Genomic DNA, 22,362 nt, shown 5'->3' on the forward strand with positions numbered 1-22,362 from the left:
ATTATTTATTAATTTCGGAGTGGGGTTGATGCCCTCCCAGTGGGCCCTGGACACCTCAATGAGCTGATCTGCAAAAAGAAAGCACAAGAGAAGGACCAGGTGAGTCAGGTCGATAACATAGAGGTAAACACTAACAAACATTATTATTATTATTATTATATTAAATTAAATTAAATTAAATATATAATAAACTATATTATACATATATATATATATATATATATATATATATACATACATAATATGTGTGTGTATATGTATAATTATATTACTATAATTTTCTAGTCTAATAAACTACAAATGGTACTATTTCCTTCGTCACTTATCAGTCTATTTCTCATTTCTCTTGTAGTCTAACAAACTATAAATGGTGCTATTTCCTTGGTTCACTTACCAGTCTATTTCTAATTCAACTTCTAGTCTAATCAACAACAAATGAGATTATTTCCTTGGTTCACTTACCAGTCTATTTCTCAGGTAACTTCTAGTCTAATAATCTACAAATAGGAGATTTATTAATGAAAGTTATTGTATGGTGTTATCAAAGTGACAAGTGTCATACTCACTTAGGGCTGGCACGTGGTCCGGAAAGGGGTATGGTGCATCGGAGGAGTGGGCCTTCTTTGAAGGCCCGGCGACCTCCTCCTCGGGTCCTGTGGCTGGCTCTGCCTCAGGCCTGGTGGCTGGCTCTTCATCTAGTCTGTCAACCTGCGACTCTGAGCACTCCTCCTCCCCAGGGCTGTTGAGGGCCGATAGCAGACTATGTGTTGCCCGTGCAACCTGCCTAGAGGGGGTGGGATTTGACCGCTTCCTCAGCTGCCGGTACCGCCGTGAGAAGCTCTCCCAGAAGCAATGGATAGGAGAAGCTTGCGCTCCTTCACATTCCGCACCTTGTGAAAGACACGAAGGTGTTGGCTTAGCTGATTATAGCCACGAAAGCACAAGGGACAGTCGTCCAAAGCCATATCTACTTTTGTTAAAACACTAAAGGATGAATAGCAAAAGGATGAATGCAAGGGACACTGCCCAAGCATTGGTTACTTATATAACTTTTTAGGTCCCATTTGTAGTCTGTTAATACAACTTTGAGTCTAATACATTAGAGAGCACAATTTGCAGTCTATTTCTCATTACACTTCTAGTTTAATAAACTACAAATTTGACTATTCCTTTGATTCACTCACCAGTCTATTTTCCATTCTTTTTCTAGTCTAATAAACTACAAATGGGACTATTCCCTTGGATCACTTACCAGTCTATTTCTCATTCAACTTCTAGTCTAATAAACTACAAATAGTACTATTTCCTTGGTCACCTACCAGTCTATTTCTCATTCATTTTCTAGTCTGATAAACTACAAATATGACTATTTCCTTGATTCAGTTACCAGTCTATTTTTCATACCACCTCTAGTCTAAGAAACTACAAATGGAACTATTTTCTTGGTCACTTACCAGTCTATTTGTCATTCCACTTTTAGTCTAATAAACTGTAAATTACCTTGGTCCCTTACCAGTCTATTTCCCATTCATTTTCTAGTCTAATGACTAATGACATCCACCCCCCTCGCACCTACTCATCCATGCCGGCCAGGGTGCACCCTCCCCGGCTAGAGAAGGCAGCTTGAGGGGGGTGGAAGTCGGAAGAAAATTTTTTTATGAGGCCTAGAGAAAACACTTGTACTGCACTCAGGGCACTCAGGGAATCCATTTTAGTAAGTTTTATCCCATTATACTGTAGAAATATGCATAGAAAAACGTCAGACCAGGGGGCCGTCTATCCGACGACATTAGCCCCATGTCCCTATGACCCCGGGGGTCAAAACGGCCAAAACGGGGCCAAACTGCATCAAACTCAGGACGGAGTAAGACCTCCAGAAGGCCTACCGAACACCGCTGTCCCCCCATCCATAACACCCCGGGGGGCGAATTTATGGCCCCCCACATTTTTGATAGTCAAATGGAAGGAAGAGACCTAGCGACTTGAAACTCGGTGACTTGATAGCCCTCAAAGGGCCCTCTCTGAAGCCACCTCCCACAAGTCGATAGACCCCGGGGGCCAGAGATACGGGCCCGCAAATGCAAAAAGTCCCAAAATTTGACCGGCCATAACTCACCCAAAGAGAGGGGAAAAAACACCAAACTCTGGTCAAAATTAGACCTTTGGGAGCTCTATCCGACGACACTAGCCCCATGTCCCTATGACCCCGGGGGTCCGAGTTACGGCCCCCCAAAATGTGGAATTTGAACCGTTATAACTCAGGAACTGGACCACCCAGGAACTCGAGGATGGTCGCATACGGTAGGCCCCTCGACCCCTAGGGATCCCCCGAATTTAGCAAAAAAATAGTACCGTCCACCCCCCTCGTACCTACTCATCCATGCCGGCCAGGGTGCACGCTCCCTGGCTAGAAAAGGCAGCTCGAGGGGGGTGGAAGTCGGAAGAAATTTTTTTATGAGGCCTAGAGAAAACAGTTGTACTGTACTCAGGGCACTCAGAGGAATCCATTTTTGTAAGTTTTATCCCATAATACTGTAGAATTTGCATAAAAATGAGCGTTGAATTTTGGCACACATGTGCACCACATGTGGTGCGTATCTCACTTTTCATTAAATAGCAACTGTATTTGCAACAAGGAATGAGATCTGCCATGCAGTGGTGTATTGCGAACTTTTTTCCTGATGCGCCCTCCTGGGGTCTTGGACTCTTCCACGAATAATGCACCCACCTGAGGTCTTTCACAGACGAGGTGATGCACCGAATCAGGTTTGTTTGGTTAAAGAGAGTCATCTAAAACCGGCGTTGGGAAGCCCCGGCCCATGAGCTTGGCAGTTTCCAGGCCAGTAACGGAAGGCACCCATCCTTCCTTTCCTGGAGGGGGGCTAACCGTTGGTGTGGACGGTAGAGACGCAAATCATACCTCTGGCTGACCGCCTGGGCCTTCATACTTACCTGGCAGGGGAGACACCATGATCAAGAAGGCGGTTCACCCAGGGCGAGGCTTGCCCATTGCACTCCGGCCATGCTGACCCCTGCGAATTCCCCAAATGCGGGAATCTCGACTGCATAATTTATGGTAGTGGGGGACTGCGTTCGCGCTCTCCCCTGAAATTGTTGGTGAAACAAAGCAGAAGAGGTTTTTTCCAGGTTTTTTTTTTTTTTTGCATTTCAGAATGGGGAGTTCTACCACATGCGAGGTATGTGTTGTGCGCCTGTGAAACAACGCTTTCACCGATTTTTACGCTCTTGAAAAATCGGACCCTGGTGGGTGGTTCAGTTCGAATATAGCACAGACCTTACTTTGAAAGTCCATTGGACTGACTGCAGCCTAGCTGTAGCTGTCTCCATGTTGTTTGGTTGTCCTTTTTCAATTGGTATTAATTTTGTTGTCGCTTACAGCGCCACCGAGTGGCCTGTCGCAGCGCCCTTTTTCACCTTGCTTCTGACTGAGCCCCTGCACAGGTGTGCCGATTTGGGTGAAGGGATCTCATTCCTTCCTGGAGTTATAGCCATTCGAGCCATCTCGGACACGCCACGTTAGCACGTTTTGAGGTCCCCTCGCCAAGGTGAATGGAAATTTCCACTTTTTTGGGATGATTATTGACAGGCAGACTCCAGAGAAGCTTTCTGTGCTGCTTTGGGTGGGACTGGGCCAAATACCTGGCGCTAGGTTGCAAAAGAAGGTTTTCGACAAAATCCCAAATACCCGAAAATTTTGTCAGAGCGACGAGCCAATCTGAGACCTGCGTCTGGTTCGGCTCGAGCCAAGGATTCCCATTACATAAGGCACGTGGCTCTGCGACGAACCGTTTGGGAGTTACGAGCGATGCCGTACTTTCCGTCGCTGCAGTGCCAGCGTCAGGCCGAGCGTGACGAGTCCCGGTGACGTTGCAGACAGGGGAGGGTACTACCATCCCCCAGCATTTTTAGGTCCCCCAGACTTACCAAAGCCGAGATGGGCATCGCCGTGTCCGGCTTCCTGCCCGCTGCGTCTTAGCGGCATCGCTTCTCGGCCTTTTGGCTAAGATCACGTACCTTGTCAGACGGTTTAGACTGCGATCGCCTCTTGGAGGTTTCCTGACTCGAGATCTTTTTATATCTTGAGTCACACAACTTCGAGAGGTACATTGAACTCTGCTGCTTCGGGCTCCAACACGTTTTAAGGTAAGGTCTTTTAATTATTTATTTGGTTATTTATTATTGTATTTATTGTTGTTTTAAGTTTCTAGGCTGTTGGTGCCTCCATCATGTCGGCTGCCCGTGCCGGCGTGCGGAGGCACCACAGCGTGCGCTTTTGTTTTAAAGAGGTGAATGGCAAGCTCCTAGGGATGTCACGTCTTGACTTCTCCAGAAAGTCCTTTTTTTTGGAGCGTCCATTCAGGTATAAGTTTGAGGGCTCGTGTACGTGGGTTAAGGGGACCTGCGCGCTGACCCCAAAAAATTTTTGACGGACGCGGCGTCGATGTCTGCCGGACCGCGCCGGCCCACGGGAGACCCCTGACCGGCGCAGGAGGATCTGGACCCCCGAGGGGCCCCGCGGAAGCCCACCCAGATTTGAGGCCCCTACATGCCATTCAGCACTTCTCCACAGGGTGGCGCACGGAGCAGTACACCTCAGGTTTAAAACAGTGGCATTTACCCGAATGGGGGGTGTACGATTTTTTTGCCCACGAAACCTATATTTGTCCATTTGACCTTTAAAGTTACAGAATGACCACGGAACCGATGCGGACCCCCGTCGGACCCCCAACCCGGGTCCCACGAACCCATTATTTGTCCATTTGACCATTATATTCACACAATGACTGCGGATCATCTGCAGACCCCTTGCGGACCCCCACCCTGGGTCCCACGAACCCCGTATATGTCCATTTGACCATTATATTCACACAATGACTGCGGATCATCTGCGGACCACTTGCGGACCCCCACCCTGGGTCCCACGAACCCACTATTTGTCCATTTGACCATTATGTTCACACAATGACTGCGGATCATCTGCGGACCACTTGCGGACCCCCACCCTGGGTCCCACGAACCCACTATTTGTCCATTTGACCATTATATTCACGGAATGACCACGGATCACATCCGGAACATTTGCGGACATATCCAAAATTGTGGTGAATGTTAACCAAAATGTCACAGATTTTGCCAAGCTGTAACTCCGCCAAAACGGGGCCAAACTGCACCAAACTCGGGTCAGAGTAAGAACTCCAGAAGGCCTACCGAACACCGCTGCCCCCCCATCCATAACACCCCGGGGGCGGAGTTATGGCTCCCCACATTTTTGATAGTCAAATGGAAGGAAGAGTTCTAGCGACTTGAAACTTGGTGACTTGATAGCCCTCGAAGGGCCCTCTCTGAAGCCACCTCCCCCAAGTCGATAGACCCCCGGGGGCCAGAGATATGGACCCGCAAATGCAAAAAGTCCCAAAATTTGACCGGCCATAACTCACTCGGAAAGAAGGGAAACAACACCAAACTCTGGTCAAAATTAGACCTTTGGGAGCTCTATCCGACGACACCAGCCCCATGTTCCTATGACCCCGGGCGTCCGAGTTACGGCCCCCCAAAATGTGGGATTTGAACCGTTATAACTCAGGAACCGGACCACCCAGGAACTCGAGGGTGGTCGCATACGGTAGGTAATTTCAGCCCCGGGGTCCACCGCTTCGCGGAGATATTAGCAAGAAAATAGTACCATCCACCCCCCTCGCACCTACTCATCCATGCCGGCCAGGGTGCACCCTCCCCGGCTAGAGAAGGCAGCTCGAGGGGGGTGGAAGTCGGAAGAAAATTTTTTTTATGAGGCCTAGAGAAAACAGTTGTACTGTACTCAGGGCACTCAGAGGAATCCATTTTTGTAAGTTTTATCCCATAATACTGTAGAAATATGCATAGAAAAAACTGTTGGATTTTGGTTAATTTGCACCACAAATGTTGCAAGTCTTGCAGTATATTAAATAGCAATATTTTTTATTGTCAGTCTATTTCTCAAATCACTTCTAGTCTAATGAACTACACATGGGGCTATTTCATTTGTCACTTAACAGTTACTTTATTTGAAATCTTCCTAATTCCAATTTATCCATAATGTATTGTAAAATACGTTTTATAAAACAAGAGTGCACACTTTGCAGTCTATTTCTCATTCCACTTTTAGTCCAAACAACTTCAAATGGGACTATTTCCTTGGTCACTGACCAGTCAATTTCTCATTCCACTCATAGTCTAATGAACTACCTATGGCACTATTTCATGGATCACTTGCCAGTCTATTTCTCATTAATTTTCTAGTCTAATAAACTACATATGGCACTATTTCCTTGATCACTTGCCAGTCTATTTCTCATTCAAAACTTTTAGTCTAATAAACTACAAAAAGTACTATTTCCTTGGTCACTTACCAGTCTATTTCTCATTCCTTTTCTAGTCTAATAAACAATACATTTCACTATTTCAGTCTATTTCTCATTCAACTTCTAGTCTAATAATCAGTTTAACTGGTGATGATGATCGGCCTGAATAAGTTTGAAATAGAAGTGTATTAATGTGAAAACATATGGCACTATTTCATGGATCACTTGCCAGTCTATTTCTTATTCAAAACTTTTAGTCTAATAAACTACAAAAAGTACTATTTGCTTGGTCACTTACCAGTCTATTTCTCATTCCTTTTCTAGTCTAATAAACAATACATTTCACTATATCAGTCTATTTCTCATTCAACTTCTAGTCTAATAATCAGTTTAACTGGTTATGATGATCGGCCTGAATACATTTGAAATAGAAGTGTATTAATGTGAAAACATATGGCACTATTTCATGGATCACTTGCCAGTCTATTTCTCATTCATTTCATAGTCTAATAAACTACATATGGCACTATTTCCTTGATCACTTGCCAGTGTATTTCTTATTCAAACTTTTAGTCTAATAAGCTACAAAAAGTACTATGTCCTTGGTCACTTACCAGACTATTTCTCATTCCTTTTCTAGTCTAATAAACAATACATTTCACTATTTCAGTCTATTTCTCATTCAACTTCTAGTCTAATAATCAGTTTACCTGGTTATGATGATCGGCCTGAATACATTTGAAATAGAAGTGTATTAATGTGAAAACATATGGCACTATTTCATGGATCACTTGCCAGTCTATTTCTCATTCATTTCATAGTCTAATAAACTACATATGGCACTATTTCCTTGATCACTTGCCAGTCTATTTCTTATTCAAAACTTTTAGTCTAATAAACTACAAAAAGTACTGTTTCCTTGGTCACTTACCAGTCTATTTCTCATTCCTTTTCTAGTCTAATAAACAATACATTTCACTATTTCAGTCTATTTCTCATTCAACTTCTAGTTTAATAATCAGTTTAACTGGTGATGATGATCGGCCTGAATAAATTTGAAATAGAAGTGTATTAATGTGAAAACATATGGCACTATTTCATGGATCACTTGCCAGTCTATTTCTCATTAATTTTATAGTCTAATAAACTACATATGGCACTATTTCCTTGATCCCTTGCCAGTCTATTTCTTATTCAAAACTTTTAGTCTAATAAACTACAAAAAGTACTATTTCCTTGGTCACTTACCAGTCTATTTCTCATTCCTTTTCTAGTCTAATAAACAATACATTTCACTATTTCAGTCTATTTCTCATTCAACTTCTAGTCTAATAATCAGTTTAACTGGTTATGATGATCGGCCTGAATACATTTGAAATAGAAGTGTATTTATGTGAAAACATCCTAATTTCAAGTTATTCAAAATATAGTAAAATATGTTTTTATTAAACATTTTATGTATAGAAATACTATATATTTATTATGTATTCATTACATATACCTTTTTATTTACACACACAATATATAAATATGTTTAAATTATTTTTATTACATGTAATATATATTTGTGTGTGTGTGTGTGTGTGAGTGTGTGTGAGTGTGTGTAAAGTAATGACACCTTAATTCAATTTCAAATATTTATTGAACTTTTTGTTTTGCAGACATTGTAAAGTCAAAATCAAAAATGCCTCAAAGTTCTGTACAAAAAAAACACAATATATAAAAAGTATAATAGGAAACATGCATTATATAAGAAAAATAAAATAAATAAATAAACATGTTCAGAAAGATTCAGAGCAAACTGATATTAACCTTAACTATAACTATTTACAAAAAAAAGAAAAAAGAAAAATGGAACAGGCTATCAAAACAAATAAAAAGATAACCTTACTTTTTTATCGTAGAAATAAAAGGAGTAGAACAATTATCATAAAAAACATCAAAACAAACAATTTAAATAGCTACATAAATTATTTACGGGATTTTTTTTTAAATTTCTCCAGTCTCTTTTTTTACTTGCTGCACCAGCTTTTTAGACGCTATTTCCTGTGGTGATTTAAGTGGGGAGTTCTTCACCATCAGTCTGCGTCTGAGGACCATCTTCATTAATGTGCTTCTTTCCTTATAGAAATAATAAGAAAGGCAAAGTGTTAGTGAACATGTCTACTTGTCACAAACAGTTAAACCAATCCATGGGAAATTGTACTTACTGAAGCAGATTTCCCAGACTTCTGGCCTTCTTCGGCATCGGGAGGGCTGTCGGAGAGCGTTGGGCTGGTGGATGAGGACTTTTCCTCAGCTGGCATCTTGTGGGGTTTTGTCGTCTTTCTTCTCTTGGCACCTTGCTGCCTTGGACTATCAGCTTCCTCACCCACCACAGCTGTATCAAAGAGGCGACGGTGTTCTGCTGCCTGCTTTGCATTAAGGTTGAGGGCATAAAACCTGTCAGCTGTGGTGGTGTCGTGGCACATGAACTGTGCCACTTTGTGCCTATCTTCCGGGCAGTGAGTGTTCTTTGCCTTTTTGGAGAGAGAACAGCATAGGCAAAGAGTTAGAAAAACACACACCAGAAACTCATAAAGCCGGGACAAGTACAGGAATGCTTACATGGGTGGCGATGGCAGTCCTCACATCAGTAAATGTGGGTGTGCCTGGTAACCCCATGCTCGCCCACGCATCCTGAAAATACTTGTTCAAGTTTTTGCAGGAGCTGGCCTTTGAGGTAAAGAAGAAGTAGTTTGCAACTCGTCCCCCTACCAAGTTGGACCGGAGTGAAAGGAATTCCTCAAGCCACCCATACTCCTCCTGGTCCAGGGCCAGCTCGGCTGCACCAAAGGCCTGGTTGGTCTTGTGGGCTGATATCTTTAGAAACAGTGAGAAGTGGCATAAGCTGAGTTTTATTTTAAAGAAAACCATGTGGACAACGAGAGACAGAGAGAAAGAGAACCACTCACATTAATGACAAAGTGGCCTTCTGTAGCTGTCGCACGGGCATCCTCCACCTCTTTAATTGTTACATTTTGGAACACCCCTCCACGGTGACCATAAATGCTGGCCCAGTAAGTGGTGAGGTGTCCATAAAAAGACCATTGGTCCTTTTTCTCAGGACTAGTCTTCAGACGATCTTCACAGAAAAAAAGAGAAGCATAAAGGATCACATTGATCGCCAAATAATGAGAGGAGAAAGGATTCAAAAACTTACCCAGAATCTCAGAAATAATTTTTTTGGCAGAGTCCCGGCAAGCTCGCAGTGTGGCTTTAGGGATCAGGCGGGCCTCCTTGGCTTGTTTTACAGCCAGCTCGTGGACTGCCACGCTGCGCTTTACTGGGCGGGTCAAGTTCTGGATTTCCCTCCTAATCCCAATGAAAGCCACACGGGAGAGCCGGCATGTGGGCGGCGGGGTCTCATTAAGATATTTGAGGAACTGTGCCACATTTTTTAGGTAATGGTGCACAGTTGGCTCTGCAATGTTGCATTTCTTTAAAAAAGACAGCCAGGACCGGACCTTTGCCCTGTTGTCCAAAAACATCAAGCTGGCCAGATTGGTCTGGCCAGCTGACATATATGAAATAAAAATTTTTATTCTAAAAATCTTTGAGGACACATTATTTATTAATTTCGGAGTGGGGTTGATGCCCTCCCAGTTGGCCCTGGACTCCTCAATGAGCTGATCTGCAAAAAGAAAGCACAAGAGAAGGACCAGGTGAGTCAGGTCGATAACATAGAGGTAAACACTAACAAACATTATTATTATTATTATTATTATTAAATTAAATTAAATTAAATTAAATTAAATTAAATTAAATTAAATTAAATTAAATATATAATAAATTATATATATATATATATATATATATATATATATATATATATATATATATATATATATATATACATACATAATATGTGTGTGTATATGTATAATTATATTACTATAATTTTCTAGTCTAATAAACTACAAATGGTACTATTTCCTTGGTCACTTATCAGTCTATTTCTCATTTCTCTTGTAGTCTAACAAACTATAAATGGGGCTATTTCCTTGGTTCACTTACCAGTCTATTTCTAATTCAACTTCTAGTCTAATGAACAACAAATGAGATTATTTCCTTGGTTCACTTACCAGTCTATTTCTCAGGTAACTTCTAGTCTAATAATCTACAAATAGGAGATTTATTAATGAAAGTTATTGTATGGTGTTATCAAAGTGACAAGTGTCATACTCACTTAGGGCTGGCACGTGGTCCGGAAAGGGGTATGGTGCATCGGAGGAGTGGGCCTTCTTTGAAGGCCCGGCGACCTCCTCCTCGGGTCCTGTGGCTGGCTCTGCCTCAGGCCTGGTGGCTGGCTCTTCATCTAGTCTGTCAACCTGCGACTCTGAGCACTCCTCCTCCCCAGGGCTGTTGAGGGCCGATAGCAGACTATGTGTTGCCCGTGCAACCTGCCTAGAGGGGGTGGGATTTGACCGCTTCCTCAGCTGCCGGTACCGCCGTGAGAAGCTCTCCCAGAAGCAATGGATAGGAGAAGCTTGCGCTTAGCTGATTATAGCCACGAAAGCACAAGGGACAGTCGTCCAAAGCCATATCTACTTTTGTTAAAACACTAAAGGATGAATAGCAAAAGGATGAATGCAAGGGACACTGCCCAAGCATTGGTTACTTATATAACTTTTTAGGTCCCATTTGTAGTCTGTTAATACAACTTTGAGTCTAATACATTAGAGAGCACAATTTGCAGTCTATTTCTCATTACACTTCTAGTTTAATAAACTACAAATTTGACTATTCCTTTGATTCACTCACCAGTTTTTTTTTCATTCTTTTTCTAGTCTAATAAACTACAAATGGGACTATTCCCTTGGATCACTTACCAGTCTATTTCTCATTCAACTTCTAGTCTAATAAACTACAAATAGTACTATTTCCTTGGTCACCTACCAGTCTATTTCTCATTCATTTTCTAGTCTGATAAACTACAAATATGACTCTTTCCTTGATTCAGTTACCAGTCTATTTTTCATACCACCTCTAGTCTAAGAAACTACAAATGGAACTATTTTCTTGGTCACTTACCAGTCTATTTCTCATTCCACTTTTGTTCTAATCAACTGTAAATTACCTTGGTCCCTTACCAGTCTATTTCCCATTCATTTTCTAGTCTAATGACTAATGACATCCACCCCCCTCGCACCTACTCATCCATGCCGGCCAGGGTGCACCCTCCCCGGCTAGAGAAGGCAGCTTGAGGGGGGTTGAAGTCGGAAGAAATTTTTTTTTTATGAGGCCTAGAGAAAACACTTGTACTGTACTCAGGGCACTCAGGGAATCCATTTTTGTAAGTTTTATCCCATTATACTGTAGAAATATGCATAGAAAAAAGTCAGACCAGGGGGCCGTCTATCCGACGACACTAGCCCCATGTCCCTATGACCCCGGGGGTCAAAACGGCCAAAACGGGGCCAAACTGCACCAAACTCGGGACGGAGTAAGACCTCCAGAAGGCCTACCGAACACAGCTGTCCCCCCATCCATAACACCCCGGGGGGCGAATTTATGGCCCCCCACATTTTTGATAGTCAAATGGAAGGAAGAGACCTAGCAACTTGAAACTCGGTGACTTGATAGCCCTCAAAGGGCCCTCTCTGAAGCCACCTCCCCCAAGTCGATAGACCCCCGGGAGCCAGAGATATGGACCCGCAAATGCAAAAAGTCCCAAAATTTGACTGGCCATAACTCACTCGAAAAGAGGAGAAACAACACCAAACTCTGGTCAAAATTAGACCTTTGGGAGCTCTATCCGACGACACTAGCCCCATGTCCCTATGACCCTGGGGGTCCGAGTTACGGCCCCCCAAAATGTGGAATTTGAACCATTATAACTCAGGAACTGGACCACCCAGGAACTCGAGGGTGGTTGCATACGGTAGGCCCCTCGACCCTCTAAGGATCCCCCGAATTTCAGCCCCGGGTTCCACCGCTTCGCGGAGATATTAGCAAAAAAATAGTACCATCCACCCCCCTCGTACCTACTCATCCATGCCGGCCAGGGTGCACGCTCCCTGGCTAGAAAAGGCAGCTCGAGGGGGGTGGAAGTCGGAAGAAATTTTTTTATGAGGCCTAGAGAAAACAGTTGTACTGTACTCAGGGCACTCAGAGGAATCCATTTTTGTAAGTTTTATCCCTTACAAAAATGAGTGTTGAATTTTGGCACACATGTGCACCACATGTGGTGCGTATCTCACTTTTCATTAAATAGCAACTGTATTTGCAACAAGGAATGAGATCTGCCATGCTGTGGTGTATTGCGAACTTTTTTCCTGATGCGCCCTCCTGGGGTCTTGGACTCTTCCATGAACGATGCACCCACCTGAGGTCTTTCACAGACGAGGTGATGCACCGAATCAGGTGTGTTTGGTTAAAGAGAGTCATCTAAAACCGGCGTTGGGAAGCCCCGGCCCATGAGCTTGGCAGTTTCCAGGCCAGTAACGGAAGGCACCCATCCTTCCTTTCCTGGAGGGGGGCTAACCGTTGGTGTGGACGGTAGAGACGCAAATCATACCTCTGGCTGACCGCCTGGGCCTTCATACTTACCTGGCAGGGGAGACACCATGATCAAGAAGGCGGTTCACCCAGGGCGAGGCTTGCCCTTTGCACTCCGGCCATGCTGACCCCTGCGAATTCCCCAAATGCGGGAATCTCGACTGCATAATTTATGGTAGTGGGGGACTGCGTTCGCGCTCTCCCCTAAAATTGTTGGTGAAACAAAGCAGAAGAGGTTTTTTTTTGCGTTTTGCGTTTTTTTTTGCGTTTCAGAATGGGGAGTTCTGTCACATGCGAGGTATGTGTTGTGCGCCTGTGAAACAAAGTCAGTTACGCTCTTGAAAAATCGGACCCTGGTGGGTGGTTCAGTTCGAATATAGCACAGACCTTACTTTGAAAGTCGATTGGACTGACTGCAGCCTAGCTGTAGCTGTCTCCATGTTGTTTGGTTGTCCTTTTTCAATTGGTATTAGTTTTGTTGTCGCTTACAGCGCCACCGAGTGGCCTGTCGCAGCGCCCTTTTTTTACCTGGCCTCTGACTGAGCCCCTGCACAGGTGTGCCGATTTGGGTGAAGGGATCTCATTCCTTCCTGGAGTTATAGCCATTCGAGCCATCTCAGACACGCCACCTTAGCACGTTTTGAGGTCCCCTCGCCAAGGTGAATGGAAATTTCCACTTTTTTGGGATGATTATTGACAGGCAGACTCCAAAGAAGCTTTCTGTGCTGCTTTGGGTGGGACTGGGCCAAATACCTGGCGCTAGGTTGCAAAAGAAGGTTTTCGACAAAATCCCAAATACCCGAAAATTTTGTCAGAGCGACGAGCCAATCTGAGACCTGCGTCTGGTTCGGCTCGAGCCAAGGATTCCCATGACATAAGGCACGTGGCTCTGCGACGAACCGTTTGGGAATTACGAGCGATGCCGTACTTTCCGTCGCTGCAGTGCCAGCGTCAGGCCGAGCGTGACGAGGCCCGGTGACGTTGCAGACAGGGGAGGGTACTACCATCCCCCAGCGTTTTTAGGTCCCCCAGACTTACCAAAGCCGAGATGGGCATCGCCGTGTCCGGCTTCCTCCCCGCTGTGTCTTAGCAGCATCGCTTCTCGGCCTTTTGGCTAAGATCACGTATCTTGTCGGACGGTTGAGACTGCGATCGCCTCTTGGAGGTTTCCTGACTAGAGATCTTTTTATATCTTGAGACACACAACTTCGAGAGGTACATTGAACTCTGCTGCTTCGGGTTAAAACAAGTTTTAAGGTAAGGTCTTTTAATTATTTATTTGGTTATTTATTATTGTATTTATTGTTGTTTTAAGTTTTTAGCACCACAGCGTGCGTTTTTTATTCAGGCAGGTTGAGGGGAAGCTCCTTGGAATGTCCCGTATGGACTTTTCCAGCAAGCTGATCCAAAAGACCTTAGCTTTTAGATCTGACGACCTGAATTGTTTGATGACTCTGCCCTTGAACAAAGGATTTGATGTTTAATCAAATTAAACAAACCGCTTCCCTGCTTAATGACTTTTGGCAAAGGTTTGATTCAGTTAACCCTATCAAGTCGATTAACGCGGATACGCGTTTTGAGTCATTTTCTCCTGATAACCCCGAAAAGAACTTAAATTACACTTTCAGTTTTAATCGTACAGATAAGAGCAATACATCAATCGAATCTGTAAAGGGTCTACTTTTTTTTGGATACATACATAATAACAACAAAACTTTGTGCACTTATAAAATAAAGATAACAAACAAGGTGCGCTGTCTGCAGCCTTTGTCTGCGCTGATCTTCTTTTACAAACACGTCATTTAAATGAACTGTAACTCCGTGAATACTCAACGAAAATACATGAGAGAGATATCTATAGAAAGCTTGACATGTCTATTTTTAAACTAAACAAGTGCCGCCGAAAACAGATATTCTGTGATAAAGTAATCCATATGAAAACAACGCGATGTCTGTTTTTCATTTCTCCCTTCATTATATCTAATGTGACCACGCCCCCGCGCTGAACGCGCTATTCAGATTCAAACTGAAGCGCGCAGCTTGAATACGCCCACACAGAAGAAAAAGCAGCCAGACTGTTCAAGTTTTTTTTATTTTACTGTTTTCTTCGCGATGATAGGAATAACACATAATTCACCCCAAAAAGATGTGATGTGGTTGAGGATTTGAGAAATGGATTTCCTCAGAAAAAAAGAATGAAGCACTTTATTCAGCAGAGATCATAAACACGAGTAAGTCTCTTTTTATTTATTTATATACTTGTACTAGTTTTCACATAACGTGTAAACGTTTTACTAGTTAGACTTTTTCCGAACTATAATTCCTGACTAAATATATAATCAAGTGAAACATTATGAAGTTTCAATAACAATATACAACACTATACCCTTCGAAAGCTTGATGTAAATAATATAAATGTAACAAATAGATAACTGTAACAAATGTAAAAACAATGCTTTTCTTTCCATTTATTCCCCCTAAAAACCCAGAAAAATATTCTCAGCTCTCTTCAACATTAATAATAATGATGATAATAATAACAACAAACGTTTTTTTTTTTTTTTTTTTGTAGAAAATAAGATTGTTAAAAGGATTTCTGAAGGATTGTGTGACTGGAGTAAGCATGCCAAACAATTTGTTTGAAAGTCAGCTTTGATTGTTTCTAATAAACTGTTTAACTGCTCCCCCAAGTGGATATTAAATTATGTTGTGGGATAATTAAATATATTCTTAATAAACTACAAACATAAAATTATATAGATTTATTTTGTTCTCACATTCTCTCTTGTAACTCCTCACTCACAGTGGCACAGATGACTGAGAGGCTCATTATGCAGCTCATTATGCAGGCCTTTGTCTTCTCAGGTGTAAATCACAATGATATTCATGGTAGTTGACGCCTACTCGCATTTGACTTTTACCAACAAAAAGTGTCTTAGAAAATTTTAAGCAATATATTGTTTTCTGTGAGTGAGTAAACAAGATGATTTTCACATCATTTAGAAAGAAAAATTCTAGGCTACAAGCTCCAGTTCTCAAAAATCCCGGGAACCATTGTTCTTTATGTGTTTTTTTGCCTTATTCAAGCGTTTTAACATTTTTAGTTTTTCACTAACCACGCATAATATTTTTTTTTCTCAAAAACACAATCATGTACATACATGCATTTCACATATTATTACAGCCCAGTTTGTGCTGATTACAGTGAGATTAGTCTTTACCCATTTAGATATTTATAAGAAACTGAAAAAAGCACAAATGTCAAGGCATGACAAAACTTCTCCAGGCCCCAAAAATACCCTTAGACTCCAGAGGGTTAAAGCCCAGTTCTCCATGTTCACTGTCGAGAAACTTTCTGATAACACACTTAAAACTGTGATTGTAAGGATGTTCAATGAAACAGTGACTGGAGATGATATTTATGTTTGGTTGGGTAGATTTTGCACTGTTCGAGGCCAGCCTGTCAAAGTGTTAGATGAAGATGGCATTTGGACATGCTTCTGGCGAATTCCCATTAAACAATGGGAAGACGCTGGGGGCTACCAGGGCCTGAAACATCTGCCTTCCATGATTGTGCTCGGAGAGAACAGAGGCTACATACCAAACTCTGCAGGAAGGGTTGCAGGTTTGGTCATCTCGCTGAAGCATGCCAAGAGTTAGTATGTGGGAAGTGTAGAGAAATTGGTCACAGTTTGATGATTGTACCAATGGCAGACGGTGTAATCTTTGTGGAGAAACAAACCACCTCTACAGAGACTGCCCTAAAAGTTTTGCCAACAAGCTCAAAATGGCCGCCCCACATGGGCAACAAACGAATGAACAAAGGAAAGAGGAGGCGGTCCCTGAGGTTTTGGCGGGAATTTCAAATTCCCAGCCGGCCTCAGGGATTGGGCAGGAAGGAGGAAGTGGGACGGCCACAGGGGCGGAGGCAACGGAACAGGAAATGGTCATGGAAGGAGAGGAAAGTGAGGAAAAAAACAATTCCTCACTAGTAACAGTTTCGGATGGGGTGCAGGAATCTACCGGGAGTGAGACAGAGTGTTCACTCCCTAACGCTCAGGTGCAAAAAAGACCTGCGGGGTCTCCTCTGATTGTAACGGAGGAGAAAAAATCTAGGGCAGCATATAAGCTTGATAGTATCGATTCGGTAGATCTGGAGCGCAAGTGGCCCCTAGAGTCCCCCAATGAGGTATCCTTTTTGCACATTAAGCTTACAGCATCATCGCCAAAAGAGCCACAAGAGGTTTCCTCTGTGGCCTCTGAAGCGACAGGCATTTGCCCTCCTGATCCCAGCTCGTCTGAGGAAAAGGAAAGGCAAATGCAACAAGATATAACATGATTTTAATCGTATCTTTGTAGTCTTTTTACTGTCTTCTGTTTTAAATGTCTTATACCTTTTTAACCCTACTGCTCATGGCCCTCACCATCTCTACTATCAATGTAAGAAGTGTGAGGTCCACCATTAGAGCACAGAGTATTTTGTCCCTTTTAAAATCTTTTAAGTCAGATTTGTTTTTATTACAAGAGTGTTCTCTGCCCTTTTTAACTAGGTACAAGAAAATGGAGGAGCTATGGTCCGCAGGAGCCTCCATATGGAGCGGATCAAATTTTAACAAAAATGACGGAGTTGCGGTTTTAATTAATAATCCTAACATCTTGGTGAAGGGCAGCACTGTGGTGAGGCAAGGCCGGGCACTTTTAGTAAATCTGACCTTTTTAGACAGGGATTTTAATGTTCTTAATGTATATGGTTTTACGGAAAAGAATGAAAGATATGAGCTTTTAGAAGACTTGCAACCCCACATGCTAGGTAGGGCCCCCCTAATGGTAGCAGGGGATTTTAATTGTGTTTTATCCAAAACAGACAGGAAAAGGGTAGGGGAGGATTTTAGAGTGGACAAAACGTCGGTTTTATTGCAGGGTTTAGTCAGAGATTTTAATTTAGTCGACTGTTTTAAAATTTTGCATCAAAGAGAGGAGGGCTTCACCTGGTTCAGTGGTGATGGTACCAAAGCCTCTCGAATCGACTACGTTTTTACAAGGGACTGCCCGCCGACCGATGCTACATTAACCCCCCTCTTTTTCTCTGATCACATGATGCTGTCTTGCACCCTTTCACTGCCCATGGGTGTGACGGTAGGGGGAGGGCTGTGGAAGCTGAACTGTTCCCTGTTGGAAGACAAGGATATAGTTTTAGAATATAGGGAACAGTTCAGCCAATGGCAGAACCTCCAAGACTTTTACGATACACGTGCACAGTGGTGGGAGATGGTAAAGGACCGGACAAGACAGTTTTTTAGAAATATAGGGAAAGAAAAGAAGAGTAGGGAAAAGAAACGCATGTTGGGGTTCCAGAAAAGACTACAAAGGTATTTTAATCTTTTAAATAATGGTTTTGATTTTAACGAGGAAATTCAGGAAGTAAAAAAAGAAATGTCAGTTTTAGCCAATATAGAAAGTAAAGGGGTCCTTTTAAGAAGTAAAGAGAGAGAAATAGAAGAAGGCGAAAAGTGTACCAGATATTTTTTTAAGAAAATAATAACAAGGGGTGGGGGGTTAACCAGGGTTAAAACAGGGGATAGGGAGGTTAACACAACAAAAGAGATTTTAGAGGATGTGGAAAAATTTTATGGGGCATTATATAGTTTTAAAAAGGTACACTTTGACACTGCAAAAGAAGTTTTAAATTTTATTGAGGAAAGGGTTGACTGTCAAAATGAGATTTTAACCCAAGATTTTAACATCTTAGAAATCCAAAAAGCTCTTGGAGGTTTTAAGAAGTGGAAGTCCCCAGGAGTGGATGGACTTCCCCTAGAGTTTTATCTAACATTTTGGGACATTTTAGGACAAGAGCTTTTGACAGTTTTTAAAGAGTTTGAGACCCTCGACAGACTTCCAGACAGTTTTAGAATAGGGATAGTTTCTTTACTTCACAAAAAAGGTGACCGGACTGACTTAAAAAACTGGAGACCCATAACACTGTTAAATTTTGATTATAAACTTTTTAGCAAAATTTTAGCAACACGCATGTCAATGGCTTTAGAGGACGTGATTCACCCGGATCAAGCTTGTTCTGTGCCCGGAAGAAAGATAACAGACAGCCTAGTGCTGATCAGAGACGCCATCTGTTATGCGAGAGACAGAAATATTCGGCTAGTAGTCCTAAATTTAGACTTTGAAAAAGCATTTGACCGAGTCTCGCACCAGTACCTTTTTCAGGTACTGCAAAAAATGGGTTTTCCAAAGAGGTTTGTAGCCTGGGTGGGACTGCTGTACAAGGGACTAGTCAGCAAATTCCTTGTAAACGGGCATCTTTCCAAAACTGTGAACATACACAGTGGTGTCCGTCAGGGATGTCCTTTATCTCCTCTCCTGTTTGTGGCTTGTATCGAGCCACTGGCACAGATCTTGAGAAAGGATAAATGGATCAAAGGACTGGACGTTCCTGGGACGGGTGGACTGACAGCGACTTGTGCCTTATACATGGACGATGTTACTCTTTTAACCACAGACATTTTATCTATACGAAGAGCACTGGACTTGACTGACTGGTACGGTCGGGCCTCGGGCGCCAAACTCAATAGAAACAAGTCTGAGGCCCAGCTCTTCGGGCCGTGGGGGGACGTGGACACAGGAGGACTTGATTTGGTTTTTAAAGACAACGATTTTAAAATTTTAGGTGTTAAATTTGATAAAGAGGGTGGAGGACGGGAAAGCTGGACTGACTTGCTAGGGAAAGTTAGGAAAAGACTAGAGTTTTGGGGACTAAGACAGTTGACGATTGAAGGTAAAATTTTAATTTTTAAATCTGTGATTTTACCTCTGATTTTACTTGTTTGTTCTGTTTTTAGCCCCCCTCGGCAGTTCCTGGTGAAACTGGAGAGGGCGGTGTTTTACTTCCTGTGGGGGTCCAAGTGGGAGCGCCTGAAGAGGGAGACAGTCAAGAAAAGGCCAGAGAACGGTGGAAAAGGCCTCCCAGACCCCCACCTGTTTTTAGGCAGCTGCTTCACCGCCCTGCACATCAGTTATGCCATGACCCCATCCAAAGAAAACAAGACGGCTGCAATGGCGCGATTTTGGATGGGGTCTTACCTAAGAACTTTGAAAATTTTACCAGTAGATTTGAAAACCCCAGTGTCTTTTAACTTGCCTAAAGAGTACAGTTTTATAAAAAAGTTTTTAAAGAAATACCTTTTAGAGAGGGAAGATTTCACCATTTTAACTAAACACAAGTCTCTCATTTCTGTTGTGCAGGACCGGGAACCGGTGAGTCCAGTTCCGGGCCTCACACTAAGTGAGGCCAAACAAGTTTGGCGGAATGCGGCTCACCCTGCTCTCCAGAAAAGGCACAAGGACTTATCGTGGATGGTGGCTCATGAGATCCTCCCGGTCAGGGCGGTTATGCACTCCAGAGGCATGGCCAAAAACCCCATCTGCCCTCGGTCCGGCTGCAATTCCCCGGAGACCGTCCACCACCTGCTCTGGGACTGCAGCACTGCGCGGGTCCTGTGGGCCAAGACCGGCCCCCTGTATTTCCCGTGCCTACCAGCAGGTGGGGCCCAGTTCGGGTACCAGCTCGCCATTCCTTGGGGTGGGCCGGGGCTTGAAGGACTTGACGGCACAGAAATTTACCTCGCTCTAGCTCACCCTCAACGTCATCAAGGATGCCATCTGGGCCACCAGAAACCTGCTGGTGGGGAAGCGCGTTACGGTAACCCTCCATGCATGCGAGCTAAAGGTAACATCAATGCTGCAGGGGTACCGGACGACGATATTCGGACGGGGGGGCCGGGGTCGCACAGAGAGGGTCCCTGCAGGCACCGACCCTGGCTGCCCGTAGATGCACCCTCACCATTCTGGCTACGGGAACAGCGGGCCAGCGGGCCGGAGGAGAGGGGATCTCCGCTGAGCCCGTAAAGTAGCATCTCATGTCCCTGTTCTGGAGAGTGGGGTGAAGACCGACTTGATAAGGACTCACCCCCGGTCTTGCACAACAGATGTTTTTTTTTATTGGTTTTTATCCAATAAATTGGTTTTTATTGTGTTTTATCAATAAAATTGGTTTTATTAACATGCATATGAGGCTTGTTTGCTTTTTTAAATATGTATTTTACTTTTGAAACCAATCGCACCTTTTAAACACACCCCAAATATGGCCTTTTAAAAACAAGCAAAACACTGTGGTTTTAATCAAATGTTTTTTAACAATGATTGTTTCTTTCATTTTACCATGTGTATTTATTATATATTATATGGCTTGTTTTAATGTGTGCTTGAAAAGAAAAATGTGTGTGAAAGTAAAAATGCAAATGGAAAAAATGTAACTCGTGACAATAAAACTTTTTTGAAAGAAAAAAAATCTGTTCTTATCAGTTTAATATCTGATACGTCCCCCATCCGGGGACTACATATTAAATGGATTTTTAGATCACGGAGCTGGAGCCGGGGCTTGCTCCGTCCACTCCAAGGATCGGCCTGGTATTGCAGTTTCTCCAGGAACGCTGTGCTTTCCCTTTTTGGGGATTGCCGTTTATTGTGTCGAATAGCAGAACAAGGAATGAGATCTGCCATGCTGTGGTGTATTGCGAACTTTTTTCCTGATGCGCCCTCCTGGGGTCTTGGACTCTTCCACGAACGATGCACCCACCTGAGGTCTTTCACAGACGAGGTGATGCATCGAATCAGGTGTGTTTGGTTAAAGAGAGTCATCTAAAACCGGCGTTGGGAAGCACCGGCCCATGAGCTTGGCAGTTTCCAGGCCAGTAATGGAAGGCACCCGTCCTTCCTTTCCTGGAGGGGGCTAACCGTTGGTGTGGACGGTAGAGACGCAAATCGTACCTCTGGCTGACCGCCTGGGCCTTCATACTAACCTGGCAGGGGAGACACCATGATCAAGAAGGCGGTTCACCCAGGGCGAGGCTTGCCCATTGCACTCCGGCCATGCTGACCCCTGCGAATTCCCCAAATGCGGGAATCTCGACTGCATAATTTATGGTAGTGGGGGACTGCGTTCGTGCTCTCCCCTGAAATTGTTGGTGAAACAAAGCAGAAGAGGTTTTTTCCAGGTTTTTTTTTTTTTTGCGTTTCAGAATGGGGAGTTCTGTCACATGCGAGGTATGTGTTGTGCGCCTGTGAAACAACGCTTTCACCGATTTTTACGCTCTTGAAAAATCGGACCCTGGTGGGTGGTTCAGTTCGAATATAGCACAGACCTTACTTTGAAAGTCCATTGGACTGACTGCAGCCTAGCTGTAGCTGTCTCCATGTTGTTTGGTTGTCCTTTTTCAATTGGTATTAATTTTGTTGTCGCTTACAGCGCCACCGAGTGGCCTGTCGCAGCGCCCTTTTTCACCTTGCTTCTGACTGAGCCCCTGCACAGGTGTGCCGATTTGGGTGAAGGGATCTCATTCCTTCCTGGAGTTATAGCCATTCGAGCCATCTCGGACACGCCACGTTAGCA

General features: G+C 43.4%; 3 non-coding genes and 1 pseudogene across 3 annotated transcripts; all 4 read left to right on the forward strand.

Annotated features, from left to right (window-relative positions):
- Positions 1-2,944: 2,944 nt before the first annotated feature.
- On the forward strand, positions 2,945-3,108 carry LOC132134608 (U1 spliceosomal RNA). Its single transcript, XR_009429664.1, has one exon. It is a non-coding gene; the product is annotated as a U1 spliceosomal RNA (small nuclear RNA).
- A 9,837-nt stretch (positions 3,109-12,945) lies between these two features.
- Positions 12,946-13,109, forward strand: LOC132134747 (U1 spliceosomal RNA). Its single transcript, XR_009429742.1, has one exon. It is a non-coding gene; the product is annotated as a U1 spliceosomal RNA (small nuclear RNA).
- Positions 13,110-21,237: 8,128 nt separating this feature from the next.
- On the forward strand, positions 21,238-21,414 carry LOC132134728 (U2 spliceosomal RNA; annotated as a pseudogene).
- Positions 21,415-21,764: 350 nt separating this feature from the next.
- Positions 21,765-21,928, forward strand: LOC132134632 (U1 spliceosomal RNA). Its single transcript, XR_009429687.1, has one exon. It is a non-coding gene; the product is annotated as a U1 spliceosomal RNA (small nuclear RNA).
- The last annotated feature ends 434 nt before the right edge of the window (positions 21,929-22,362 follow it).

This window comes from Carassius carassius, unplaced genomic scaffold (genome assembly GCF_963082965.1).
Source record: "Carassius carassius unplaced genomic scaffold, fCarCar2.1 SCAFFOLD_61, whole genome shotgun sequence".
Taxonomy (NCBI): Eukaryota; Metazoa; Chordata; class Actinopteri; order Cypriniformes; family Cyprinidae; genus Carassius; species Carassius carassius.